This window comes from Scyliorhinus torazame, chromosome 6 (assembly GCF_047496885.1).
Source record: "Scyliorhinus torazame isolate Kashiwa2021f chromosome 6, sScyTor2.1, whole genome shotgun sequence".
NCBI classification, from domain to species: domain Eukaryota; kingdom Metazoa; phylum Chordata; class Chondrichthyes; order Carcharhiniformes; family Scyliorhinidae; genus Scyliorhinus; species Scyliorhinus torazame.
Window position 1 is genome coordinate 264,525,295 of NC_092712.1, and position 12,929 is coordinate 264,538,223.

Here is a 12,929-nt window from a genome sequence, read left to right on the forward strand (position 1 = left end):
TATCATCCATATGTTTATCCAATAAACTTTTAAATGCCTTCAATGTTGGCGAGTTCACTACTGTAGCAGGTAGGGCATTCCACGGCCTCACTACTCTTTGCGTAAAGAACCTACCTCTGGACAAATGTGAGGTAATGCATTTTGGAAGGGCTAATGCAGGTAGGGAATATACAGTGAATGGTAGAACCCTCAAGAGTATTGAAAGTCAAAGAGATCTAGGAGTACAGGTCCACAGATCACTGAAAGGGGCTACACAGGTGGAGAAGGTAGTCAAGAAGGCATACGGCATGCTTGCCTTCATTGGCCGGGGCATTGAGTATAAGAATTGGCAAGTCATGTTGCAGCTGTATAGAACCTTAGTTAGGCCACACTTGGAGTATAGTGTTCAATTCTGGTCGCCACACTACCAGAAGGATGTGGAGGCTTTAGAGAGGGTGCAGAAGAGATTTACCAGAATGTTGCCTGGTATGGAGGGCATTAGCTATGAGGAGTGGTTGAATAAACTCGGTTTGTTCTCACTGGAACGAAGGAGGTTGAGGGGAGACCTGATAGAGGTATACAAAATTATGAGGGGCATAGACAGAGTGGATAGTCAGAGGCTTTTCCCCAGGGTAGAGGGGTCAATTACTAGGGGGCATAGGTTTAAGGTGAGAGGGGCAAGGTTTAGAGTAGATGTACGAGGCAAGTTTTTTACGCAGAGGGTAGTGGGTGCCTGGAACTCACTACCGGAGGAGGTAGTGGAGGCAGGGACGATAGGGACATTTAAGGGGCATCTTGACAAATATATGAATAGGATGGGAATAGAAGGATACGGACCCAGGAAGTGTAGAAGATTGTAGTTTAGTCGGGCAGTATGGTCGGCACGGGCTTGGAGGGCCGAAGGGCCTGTTCCTGTGCTGTACATTTCTTTGTTCTTTGTTGTTTGTTCTCTGACCTCTGTCCTATATCTATTACCCCTCAGTTTAAAGTTATGTCCCCTCGTGCCAGCCATTTCCAACCGCGGGAGAAGGCTCTCACTGTCCACCCTATCTAACCCCCTGATCATTTTGTATGCCTCTATTAAGTCTCCTCTTAACCTTCTTCTCTCCAACGAAAACAACCTCAAGTCCATCAGCCTCTCCTCATAAGATGTTCCCTCCATACCAGGCAACATCCTGGTAAATCTCCTCTGCACCCGCTCCAAAGCCTCCACGTCCTTCCTATAATGCGGTGACCAGAACTGTACGCAATACTCCAAATGCGGCCGTACCAGAGTTCTGTACAGCTGCAACATGACCTCCTGACTCCGGAACTCAATCCCTCTACCAATAAAGGCCAACACTCCATAGGCCTTCTTCACAACCCTATCAACCTGGGTAGCAACTTTCAGGGATCTATGTACATGGACACCTAGATCCCTCTGCTCATCCACACTTTCAAGAACTTTACCATTAGCCAAATATTCTGCATTCCTGTTATTCCTTCCAAAGTGAATCACCTCACACTTCTCTACATTAAACTCCATTTGCCACCTCTCAGCCCAGCTCTGCAGCTTATCTATATGCCTCTGTAACCTGCTACATCCTTCCACACTATCGACAACACCACCGACTTTAGTATCGTCTGCAAATTTACTCACCCACCCTTCTACGCCTTCCTCTAGGTCATTGATAAAAATGACAAACAGCAATGGCCCCAGAACAGATCCTTGTGGTACTCCACTTGTGACTGTACTCCATTCTGAACATTTCCCATCAACCACCACCCTCTGTCTTTCAGCTAGCCAATTTCTGATCCACATCTCTAAATCACCCTCAATTCCCAGCCTCCATATTTTCTGCAATAGCCTACCGTGGGGAACCTTATCAAACGCTTTGCTGAAATCCATATACACCACATCAACTGCTCTACCCTCATCTACCTGTTCAGTCACCTTCTCAAAGAACTCGATAAGGTTTGTGAGGCATGACCTACCCTTCACAAAGCCATGCTGACTATCCCTGATCATATTATTCCTATCTAGATGATTATAAATCTTGTCTCTTCTAATCCCCTCCAAGACTTTACCCACTACAGACGTGAGGCTCACCGGTCTATAGTTGCCGGGGTTGTCTCTGCTCCCCTTTTTGAACAAAGGGACCACATTTGCTGTCCTCCAGTCCTCTGGCACTATTCCTGTAGCCAATGATGACATAAAAATCAAAGCCAAAGGCCCAGCAATCTCTTCCCTGGCCTCCCAGAGAATCCTAGGATAAATCCCATCAGGTCCCGGGGACTTATCTATTTTCAGCCTGTCCAGAATTGCCAACACCTCTTCCCTACGTACCTCAATGCCATCTATTCTATTAGCCTGGTGCTCAGCATTCTCCTCCACAACATTATCTTTTTCCTGAGTGAATACTGACGAAAAATATTCATTTAGTATCTCGCCTATCTCTTCAGACTCCACACACAATTTCCCATCCCTGTCCTTGACTGGTCCTACTCTTTCCCTAGTCATTCGTTTATTCCTGACGTGCCTATAGAAAGCTTTTGGGTTTTCCTTGATCCTTCCTGCCAAATACTTCTCATGTCCCCTCCTTGCTCGTCTTAGCTCTCTCTTTAGATCCTTCCTCGCTACCTTGTAACTATCCATCGCCCCAACCGAAACTTCACACCTCATCTTCACATAGGCCTCCTTCTTCCTCTTAACAAGAGATTCCACTTCCTTGGTAAACCACGGTTCCCTCGCTCGACGCCTTCCTCCCTGCCTGACCGGTACATACTTATCAAGAACACGCAGTTGCTGATCCTTGAACAAGCCCCACATATCCAGTGTGCCCAACACTTGCAGCCTACTTCTCCACCTTATTCCCCCCCCAAGTCACGTCTAATGGCATCATAATTGTGGCAATAATAAAGATTATTATTATTATCTTTGTGGAAATGGGCAATCCATCCTCGCACATGCAAGTCATCGTGAAGGGCAAGAGCAACAAAATGCTTATTTTACTCAGCACTGGATACTCCTGGGAGATGTTACACCCTCATGGGCTTTGGCATGTTTTTAATTGGCTTTCACACGTCAGGTACTTAATTTGGAGTCAGCTGTAAGTGACGGACTCTGGAGTCTCAACCTCAAAAGGAATTCTTCACCCACTGTTCTCTTTCAGCATCTGAAACTTCTCTTATTTGCCAGTGCTTTCCTACATGTAATACACATGGAATTAGCATTCTTATTTGCATTGACACAAATTGACAAAACCATACCTCCAGAAGTCACCTTTATACTGCTTTGTTCCCGAGTTAAGTTTCTTTATAGACTGTTGATCAGAGTAACTTGAGCTTTGTATAGAGCTAACACGTACACTGCTCTGTCCTGCCGTGGACTCCCCTGAGCGGCTTTCGGTTGTCACGTCCTGGCCAGTACGCACGCTGCCTATTTGTGTCTCTGGCCATCTCTTGCGTAAGAAAATGATTCAGCTTCACAGTCCGCTTGCTTTGCTTTCCAACAGCTAGAAAATGGAAGAAACTCTCCTCCATGATGTGGCACTAAATGCATGTACATAGAGGGCGCTTGACATCAAGTGTATGTGCAGGGTATGTGATCTGTGCACTGATGCCACTTCTGGCTGGAAGACTGCACATGGCCCCATTTTCTTCTTGTTTAAAAAGTAGCAGCGACTGCTATTATCAATAAAAATATCAGCAGCAGCCTTTGGGCACTTCTTCGATGGTGGGGACCACCGGGAGAACACTACAACCAATCACTCTAACTCTCCTGACACCCGTCCACCACCCACCCAGGTTTCATGACCTGCACTTTGAAAAACCCAGATCTATCTAATAAATAGCTTCTTTTCCTGCTCGCATTCCATTACCTCTGGTATCGCTGAAGTGTCTATCCATTGCCTCTCCCTGTTTCTCATTTTAATATCTCTTTCCACTGTCCCCCGCTCTGTCTGTCCCCCGCTCGCTCTGTCTGTCCCCCCCCTCGCTCTGTCTGTCCCGTCCGTCCCCTCGCTCTGTCTGTCCCGTCCGTCCCCTCGCTCTGTCTGTTCCCGTCCGTCCCCTCGCTCTGTCTGTTCCCGTCCGTCCCCTCGCTCTGTCTGTTCCCGTCCGTCCCCTCGTGTCTGTTCCCGTCCGTCCCCTCGCTCTGTTTGTTTCCCCCCCCCCCCCCCCCCCCCCCGTCCCCTCGCTCTGTCTATCCGTCCGCCCCCCCGTCCCCCCCGTCCCCTCGCTCTGTCTGTCGTCGTCTCCCCCCGTTGTCTTCTGTATTTCAGAGACATCCAAACAAGTGATGAATTAAACCTACAGAGGTTTATGCTAAATTTGAAATAATAATCGCTTATTGTCACAAGTAGGCTTCAATGAAGTTACTGTGAAAATCCCCCAGTCGCCACGTTCCGGCACCTGCTCAGGGAGGCCGGTACGGGATTTGAACCCGCGCTACTGGCCTTGTTCTGCATTACAAGCCAGCTATTTAGCCCACTGTGCTAAACCAGCCCCTCCACTGTGCTAAATTTGGGAGATGGATACTAATTTTTTTTAATGTAAATGTTTGAGGCTTTACATTTTTATATTTGTAGTTGATCTTTTTATTGAATAATCAATTTAATTACACCAACAAGATTGATGTTTTCTAAACTGATATTTTAAGTCAACATACTGATGGCCAAGTATAAAGTGTAGCATAGATTTAGATTAGGTAACTTGGGTAGATGGCATAGCCTGAGATTTTGAAAGGTGAAATAGATAGTTTGCTTCTTAAGTATTGAATGTTTAGAAAACACAACTGGGGAAACCTGGTAATGTTATGTTTACATAGAGTTTATGGCATAGAAACTGGCCATTCGACTCAACCAGCCCTCACCTTTGTTTATGCTCCACGCGAACGTCCTCCCAAACATTCTTGTTCAAAACTACCATTATACCCGTTTATTCTGTTCTCCCTCTTATACTTGTCTAATTTATGCAAAGAGTAGTGAGGCCGTGGAATGCCCTACCTGCTACAGTAGTGAACTCGCCAACATTGAGGGCATTTAAAGGTTTATTGGATAAACATATGGATGATAATGGCATAGTGTAGGTTAGATGGCTTTTGTTTCGGTGCAACATCGTGGGCCGAAGGGACTGTACTGCACTGTATTGTTCTATGTTCTATGTTCTATTTCCCTTAAATTTAAAAAAAATATTTTTATTGGAGTCTTTTATTACAGGTGAATTGCTCCATATCATTCCATCTTGCAGTTGCGTCCCTCCTAACCGAGGTTATAAATAAGTTGTATCTCTTTGCTGTACAAGTGGTCAAAATTTATCAATCATATACTGAGAAAATGGAAAAACAAAAAATAAATAAGATAATTTAGAAAAATATATGGAAAAACACGCGAAATAAAACAAAAATACTACAGTGAAAAACAGGTGGTCTATTTACATTGCATTGACTGCCGTTAGTATAAAAGTAGACGGGTGGCTTCATTTTCGGGACCCCTTTTGCTTCTATACGCTTCTTAGACTACATACAGTTTACATTTTATTTGTCACTCCCGTGTGCGGGCACCTGCACCCCTAGGTAGGGCAGATATCCCCATTTCCTCTCTGGTGTGGGTGCTCCCTTCACCCCCCTCCCCTTCCCTTGCTCCCCCCTCCTTCCTAGTTGCTCGTCATGAACAGGTCTTCAAAGAGGCTGGTGAATTGTTTCCACATTTGGTGGAATCCTTCGACTGAACCTCTAATTACAAATTTTATTTTTTCTAATTTTAGGAACTCCGCTAGGTCGGAGACGCAGTCTGAGGCTTTGGGTGGTGCTAATTTCCCCATAAATGCGTCTACACTAGAACAAGAACAAAGAAAAGAAATTTCACCTGAGGAAGGAGTAGTGCTCCGAAAGCTAATGTTTGAAACAAACCTGTTGGACTTTAACCTGGTGTTGTAAGACTTCTTACTGTAAAGAAAAGTACAGCACAGGATCAGGCCCTTCGGCCCTCCAAACCTGCGACGACCATGCTGCCCGTTTAACCTAAAACCTTATACGCTTCCAGGGCCCGGATCCATCTATTCCCATTCCATCCAAGCATTTGTCAAGACGCCCCTTAAACGTCACTATCGTACTTGCTTCCACTACCTCCTCCGGCAGCGAGGCCTGGGCACCCACTACCCTCTGTGTAAACAAAACATCCCTCGCACATCTCCTCTAAACTTTGCCTCTCGCACCTTGAACCTATGTCTCCTAGTAATTGACTCTTCCATCCTGGTGATAACTAATCATTTCAACGAATCCCTGTGGTAGTGAGTTCCATATTTCTGTCACTCTTTGGATAAAGAATTTTCTCCTGAATTTCCTATTGGATTTCTTGGTAACTATCTTGTGTTGATAATCTAGTGATCCTCTTTCCCACAAGAGGATATATTTTCTCTACATCCACTCTTATCAAAACCTTTCATCATTTTGAAGACCTCGGCCACCCATCGGCCTTCTCTTTTCAAGAGAAAAGAAACTGAACATGTCTGTCCCTTCCTGATAACCCACGCATTTCTACATCCATGTAAGACTTATGTGCACCCGCTCCAGTGTCTCTCTATTCTTTTTTGTGCATGACAACAGAACTAAACGCCCTATTAGTGTGGTCTAACCAAAGTCCGATAGAGGTGAATGTAACTTCTCCAATTTTCAATTCTGTCTCTCTAGAAATGGAGCCTAGTATTTGGTTTGCTTTTTTTATGGCCTTGCTAACCTGTAGTGCAAGTTTTAGTAATTGGTGTACTTGTCCTCAAGTCCCTTTGTTCTCCAACCCCCAAGTTCTTCCTACCAAAACGTACCACCTCACATTTACCTGGGTTGAATTTAATTTGCCAATTCTTGCCCATTCTGCAAAGTTTATTAACGTCTTCCTGTAATTTGTTGCACCCCCCTTGGTATTGACTCTCACTCTCTCTCTCTCTCTCTTCCTTCCCCCCCCCAATCACACCAATTTGGTGTCATCCACAATTTTCAAAATCGCGTTTTTGCTCCCAAAGTCCAAATAATTAACATAAAGAGGGGCTGGGCTAAGACAGCTGGCTTGTAATGCAGAACAAGACCAGCAGCGCACTTCAATTCCCATTCCAGCCTCCCTGAACAGGTACAAGAATGTGGTGACTAGGGGCTTTTCACAGTAACTTCATTGAAGCTTACTTGTGACGATAAGCTATTATTATTATTATTTTTAAACCGTGGACGTCGGTGGTCCTAGCATAAATCCTTGGGGACTACCACAATCCCAACTTCTGGCACCTTAAATAACCTTTTATTCCCACTCTGCTTTCTGTCTTGAAGCAGCTAATCATTCATTCTTGTGTTCAGGCAGTATATTGACAGAACACACCCTCATGTGATTTCTATCTGGTGGATTGTTACAAAAACTCAACTGTTTTGAGTATTGTCCTTTGAGGAAGGGAAACTGCCACCACTATCTGGCCTTGGTAGACATGACTCCACTCCCACAGTACATGGCTGTCTAACTGCAAGCAAGACAAATAGGGATTGGTAATAAATATGGAGTAACAATGGCACTGAAATCCCAAGAGCAAATAAAAATACCTTTCTTCACTCCCTTTATATCTATGGCTCCAACGGTTCAAAGCAAGCAGTGGAATTCTCCACCCTGCTGGCTAGTTGTGGCATGATTGAAAATTCCTGCAGGGTCATTATACAGTGAATCATCATGCTTTTAATTATTAAACACCATTTCTTTTAAATCTCGTGATTGAAGTTTGAGTGCTTTGAAATGGTAATTTGTATTTTAGCCCAGTGTGCAAAGTATTGTGATTTGTATCATTTACTTAATATTGTGTGATCAGATTCATCTTTAGTTTGATTTAAAAACTCAAGGGATAGAATGTCAGTAGCATTTTTAAAATGATATTGAAATTATTGTCTGTAGCAGTGCACTCTAACTGAGGCTACTGGTTCATAGTTTGCACAGAGAAATGGAATGGACTACAAAATTACCAAAGCATTGCAAAAATCCTATGATACCGTGTCATTTAAAAAAAAGTAATTTAATTTATTCCGTCAAACCAGAGGCTGTGATTCCGATTTATTGGCAAGGTCATACAGATTTTGTTCATGGTTGGGTGAAAGTTGGCGGTGTTGTCCTGGAGATGGATGTTGCAGTGCAAGTTTTCTTGTGCCAAAAGCTTTTTTAAAAAAACGTAACCTTAATATGGATATCATTGCATCACTGGTTGAGTGAATTTTACATTGGATGTCCAGACATAATCCATTTCTGGTGCACAAACTCTGCCTTTGCTACTGTTGATCTGGCTACTTAATGTTGTATTTTGCAGGCATTGGTGCCGAAATGAATTGCTGAGGGCAAGGATGAAATGAGAATTAATCTGTATGATGACTTTAATATGAAAAACATAAGTGCTGTGGAGATTAGAGGAATAAGCAGTAGTTTGTGAAGCGATTGTTCGTTTAGTTGCAAGTATGGATTTTCAGAATGTTTTTAAAGAACAAAATGTGGCAGATATTTAATGCAGGAGTTTCTAAGAGCTTGCCCGAGGCCTGGTGCATTAAAGGAGAACAGGAGCCACAAAAGATCGGAATACCAGTTCTGCGTGGTGCAGGAGGGGATATAAGGCCAGATAGTTACTCCCAAAGTCCAAATAGTTAACATATAAATTGTAACCAGTGTTGATTCCCAAATTTCTTTCTCCGTCAGTCTGGCCTCAATAAAAGTCGAGATGGATTTGCACGTAAAAAGAAGTTATTTATTTAGCTTGCAAGCTTAATTCATCTTACAGAAACATAAGAGACATCCAGTCTCCTACACTCCAGAAAGCGAATGAACAAAGAGACAAAGGGATCTCTGCAAAATCAATTCAAATGGTATCAAGTTTCACATACTCGACGCCCATAGGTCAGCCTATATCCCTCCTGACCTGTTTGATCTATTCTGATTGGCTCACTTCCAATCCCTTTCTCTGGCCCCTATCAATGCAGCATCACTCTCATAGACACACCTCTTCCTGCTTTTTCCATGCGGTCTCAAATCCCTTTGTCTCTATCTGCCAGAATCAAAGTGGCTTATTTCTACATTACATTAACTAGTATCTCTAAAGTAACTATTTTATATCACATTCGTCATTCCCTCCTTTTATCATTCCATGATAACCGAACTATCCAATCCATAGCTACGGTTCCTCATCTAAAAAGATCCGTCGCTGCATTTCCAATTCCTGTCTTAGCCCCCCCTTCATCTGCCTCACCCTCATGGATTTTAACAGTTAAATTTTTTTTTCGGTGATTGGGGCGGTGATCTGATCCAGTGCACCCCGCATTCTACCCATCACACAATTAAGGATGGCCAGGCCCACAAAGATGCAGCCGATAGCTACCACTAGATACATGGCCATATTTATCAACCAGTCCTTCCATCCTCCAAATCCCCAGTTACCCCAAGAGCCAGGATCCTGCATCCCGCCCAAGTGATCCCGTATGCGATCCATAAATTTAGTGATGTTAGCGGTCAAGTCCTGAACTCCCATGATACACTTGCCCTGTACTATGGCGCATACCCCACCCTCACGGGCCAGAAGATAGTCAAGAGCATACCGGTTCTGCATTGCAAACAACCGTAGCTGAGACAACTCCTTAGTTATTGCCCCGAGGGCTCCCAAGGTTTCATTTCTAAAGTAACTATTTTATATCACATTCGTCACCAGCTCCTAGCACAAATCCTTGGGGAACACCACAATCCCAACTTCTGGCACCTTAAATCACCTTTTATTCCCACTCTTTGCTTTCTGTCTTGAAGCAGCTAATCGTCCATCCTTATTTTGTTCAGACAATATGTTGACAGAACATACCCTCACGTGGTTTCTATCTGGTAAATTGTTATAAAACACAACTGTTTTGAGTATTATCCTTTGAGGAAGGGAAACTATAGAAGCAGTGGATAGATAAGATCAGGAAAAGAATTTTGAATTTATTGTCCTTGGGGCAGGAAGTCAGTGTACATTAGCGAGGGCAAGTGGCTGAGCGGGATTTAGTATGGAACACGGTGGAGTTTTGGATAAATTGGTATTTATGAAGGATGGGAGGGGGGGCCAACAAGGAGAACATCAAAGAAATTGAGTCTGGAAATTGTGAAGCAGAAATTATGGTAGCAGGGGAAGTTATAATAGCATAAAATAACTTAATCCAAGCATGTGGTTGAGTTACTGGGGTGTGATTTATTTTGTTAAGTTGTGTGAGTAGAGACGTTGGCTGTTATGTTGTCATTTAACCGTGATACTTTTGTGGCGGTACTGTTCAAAGACGGAGACACAATACGGAGGCCGACATCACCTGTTACTGGGAATCCTAGATTTTGTTTGGATGTTCTTGGTGGAAGCGGGGTTTAGGGTAGCATGCTGCAAAAAGACATGTTTATGTATCAATCCCTCTTGTTGCTCTTTATCGACCTGCATCTGAGAACTTGCCTTCTGTCAAGATAGGTGTGTAGTATATATTCCTCTTTTATTACTTAAATTGCTTTTAATGTGTTTAAATGAAATGCATCAGGGAAAAGAACAGGCAGAATCATTAAAAGATCAAAGGAATCAGGTGGGGTAGTCGAGTTCAAAGTCCGTGTGGGAGAAAGAAAAATACAGAATCCTTTGTGTGGAAATGAGTTCCGTTCTCTGCCTTTATTAAGTAGGATCTGTGTTTGAATAATAACAAATAGGTTGACCTTATGACCTTGTTCAAATTTTGATAAATCCAAAACAAGATACTGGAAACATTCAGCAGGTTAACCGGCATCTGTTGGGCGAACATGCAAGTTAATATTTTGGTGTAATCCTTTGTCAAAACTGGCGGGGAGAAAACCCAACAGCATTTAACTGAGAACAGAACAAAGGTAAAGTGTAAAAAAAACTCTGGCACTCGAGTTACAAGTATAATTTAATTGTGCTTAAAAGAAAAACAGGAAGTTGTGAAATGTCTGAAATGATTATTAACATGAAATGATATGGAGACACACAATAAAAGACAGAAGCTGCCAAAAATATACCAGATAGGTAAGTTGAACCTGAAGTTGCAAAGTGGAAAAATGGGGAAAAATAATTGCTCCATATAGAGGGTACAAATTCTCTCCCAATTGCACAGTTTCAATGGTAGATTCCCAACCTCACATAACATCTGGTCACTTCAGGCCTCCCTCCACAGTCTTATCAATTGCCCCACCTCATCACATCACCAGCACCCCCAAATGTTCTTTTCTGCTTGATAACACGTGGCACGAATGTAACCTACAGTTTTTGTTTGTTCCAACTGAGTACTTTGATGAGTTTTGGTGGTCGCACCTCATAGAATACCGTAAGTATTTCAGGACCAATGAGTTTAGAAGAGTAGTTCCTGTTGTGTATGAAAAGACGGAAACACGTTGCATATTGGAAGATCTCACGAAACCGTAAGTCACAAGAATAAATAGCATTTTTATTCTTTCATGGGATGTGGGCCTTCCTGGCAAGGGTGGCATTTGTTGCCCATCCCTAATAGTTACAACTGAGTGGCTTTCTAAGCCATTTCTGAGGGCATCGCAGAGTCAACGATATTGCTATGGGTCTGGAGTCACATGTAGGCCAGTTCAGGTAAGGACGGCAGTTTCCTTCCCGAAAGGGTAATAGTGAATGGGGAGGTAGGTTTGGGAGTTTCATGATTATCATTGCAGAGATTAATTTTCTCTTCAGAATTAATTAATTAATTAAAGCCTCATTTTTAGGCATGATTGCTGTTGCTTCTGGCATGCTCTTCTGCACTCCCCAGTGAATTAGTGTTGATCCCCTGGTTTGATAGTAAAGGTTCTAGATTGTCGTTTAATATAATATTGCTGCAGCTGATGCACCTCATGGGTGCCCAGCTTTGAGCTGCTGGATTTACCCTGACCCTATCCAATGTAACACATTGGTAGTGCCATACAATTCAATAGAGGGCATTCTGTGGATGAAGGTGGGACTTTGTATCCGCAAGGACTATGCGGTCGTCTCATGCTCACTCACTCACTCTCACTCTCACTCACTGATGTTTTAACATGACAGGGGGTAGCTGAAAGGATGGGGATGTTTTGACGAGACAGAGGGGGTAGCTGACAGGGTGGGGGAGTTGCATTACTGGTTAGGGAACATATCACAGCTGTGATGAGGGAGGACATCTTGGAGGGATCCTGCAGTGAAGCATTATGGGTAGACCTAAGAAATCACCATGTTGGGGTTGTCCTATCGGTCTCCCAACAGCCAGCGGGATGCAGAGGAACAGATATGTAGTCAGATTCTGGAAAGATGTGAAAATGGCACAGTTGTGGTGGGTGGTTTTAATTTCTCCCATATTGACTGGGCTCCCTTAATACCAGGGGTTCGGAGAGAGAGCAATTTGTCAGGTATGTCCAGGAGGGTTTTCTGAAACAGTATGTTGATAGTCCCAACCAGGAAGGGGCTTTACTGGACATGGCATTGGTGAATGAGCCTGACCAGGTGACAAACATATCAGTAGAGGAACATTTTGGGAATAGCGATCATAATTCCGTACATTTTCGTACACTCCTGGATAGGACAAGTGGTCCTCGAGCGAGGGTGCTAAATTGGGGGAAAGCTAACTACAACCGAATTTGACAAGAGCTGGAGAATGTGGATTGGGAGTGGCTGTTTGAGGGTAAATCCACATTCGATATGTGGGAATCTTTTAAAGACCAGTTGATAAGAGTGCAGGACAGGCAAGTCCCTGTGAAAATGAAGGACAGAAATGAGAGGATTACGGAACCGTGGATGATGGGGGAAATTGTGAGACTAGTCAAAAAGAAAAAGTGAAGGTCTAGGCAATTAAAAACAGACAAAGCTTTTGAAGAATATAGGGAAAGTAGGAGCAAACTCAAACAGGAGTTAGGAGGGCTAAAAAGGGCAATGAAATGTCATTGGCAAGCAAGGTCATGGAAAATCCCAAG

General features: G+C 43.4%; 1 protein-coding gene across 3 annotated transcripts in view; it reads left to right on the forward strand.

Moving 5' to 3' along the window:
* Nucleotides 1-12,929, forward strand: part of LOC140425404 (F-actin-uncapping protein LRRC16A-like) — a 530,177-nt gene that overhangs the window by 162,537 nt on the left and 354,711 nt on the right. The window lies entirely within an intron of this gene.